This window comes from Rhinoraja longicauda, chromosome 27, assembly GCF_053455715.1.
Source record: "Rhinoraja longicauda isolate Sanriku21f chromosome 27, sRhiLon1.1, whole genome shotgun sequence".
In the NCBI taxonomy this organism is placed as follows: domain Eukaryota; kingdom Metazoa; phylum Chordata; class Chondrichthyes; order Rajiformes; family Arhynchobatidae; genus Rhinoraja; species Rhinoraja longicauda.
Window position 1 is genome coordinate 15,829,364 of NC_135979.1, and position 1,800 is coordinate 15,831,163.

A 1,800-nucleotide genomic window follows, 5' to 3' on the forward strand; every position below is an offset into this window, starting at 1 on the left:
AAAAAAGAAACTGAAAATGTCTTAAACAACCAAAGTGTGGTGTTAGCAGTCTGTGCAAAGGCATTTTAGCAGTTTAGCAGCCAAGAAAGGTGCACTTATGGGAAGTTAACGTATTGGGGAATTGGAAGGAGGAAAGGAAAAGCTCTCAAATATTTTAATAAAAGCAAATGGAAAAGTCCATTTTTCTTATGTAATGCAGGAACCTTGCAAAATATTTTTTGGATCCATAGAGAATTTGCCCAGTAATGTGGGTGGGAACATATGCTCCAAAGCATATTGAGAGCAGGATTGTTTTATAATATTTCTGGTTCTGCAATAAAAGTTTAACTAAATAATTTGAAGGAAAGAAGAACTATCACACTGGTCTGATTGTACACGCATTTTTAAAGGCATTTTCAAGGACCAAGTGGCAGGTAAATCAGAGAAATAATATACATATATTTATAATCAGAATAGTTGTAAAGAACATTTGATGCCACAGAATATACAGTATATGTAGAATGTGTGCCTTCAATCAAGGTCAATGGGCTGAAATTTCTATCACAACCACTCCAAAGACATACAGGTTTGTAGGTTAATTGGCTTGGTAAAATTGTAAATTGTCCCTAGTGTGAGTAAGATAGTGTTAGTATACGTGGATCGCTGGTCAGTGCGGTCTCGATGGACTGATGTGCCTGTCTCCATGCTGTATCTCTAAACTGAACTAAACTAAACTAAACTAAAATAAGCTAAATTAAACTAAACTAGACCTCTGTGGATGACTGTCTTTCTCATTAACCTTTTTTTATTATTTGATTCCTTAATTTTCTCATGCAGTTTGTTCTTCAAAACCACTGGCTGTTTGAATGTAAGGAATAAGGGAGAATGATTCTAGCAGAGATGATACTTTTAAGCTATTTATTTTCTAAAACATTTGTAAGGAGGATACGTTTCTAAGTTTCCTCTTTTCCAACTCAGCTTGAAATTCCTAGTGTAGGATGCACACTTGTGAATGATATTAGTGTGTGGGACTATCGTTCCCTACACTAACACAGGACATCATTGAAAGTTGTCTGATCTTACATGGGGAGAAAACCTGGGATTTAGAAGCGGATTAATTTGACTCAGGGCGTTTCCTGAAAGTGTCAAAGTGGCTCTGCTTGAGTTGCTGGATTCATGTAATGTGACCTTATTTACTTCAATGTTGACACGTCTCTCGGTGTGCTCCCTCCCATATCATAATGTTTGTTAAATATGTTTTCTTTGTGAGACTCCAAGTCTGTCTCTGTGAATTAACCCACTGAGGAAGATTTCTTTTTATCTTAGCTACAGTTCAAAACTATTCAGAGGTTGACCCCCTTGATGCATTGTGCAATGCTTGCGATTGTTCTATCTCAACATTTTTATTAAACTGCAGTTTAAGTTTAACTCATTCACTACCATCCGTGTTCATTTAGGATTGAATAAAATGTACCCAGAACAGCATTAGCTCAAACGAGCCTGAGGGGAGATAAGTCAGGCAATAATGTCATAGAAATTCTGCTCTTGAATGCACCAAATTCCTCTCTCGGTTATTATGACCAAGATGTTAATCTGTTCAGAATAAATGAGGTAAAAACACTGTTGCATAGCAGAAAAAGCAATCTGATACAAGAAGTTATCGTACAATAATAGGTCATTGTGAAACTTCCAAGCTAAATTGTTGTTATTTTTCGAGACATTATGTTCCTAACTCTGATGAAATCATAACATCTTATTCTCTTATTGTTTTCCACTTCTGATAACCCTACTGTATATGGTCAGCATTTTCTCTTCTTGTCA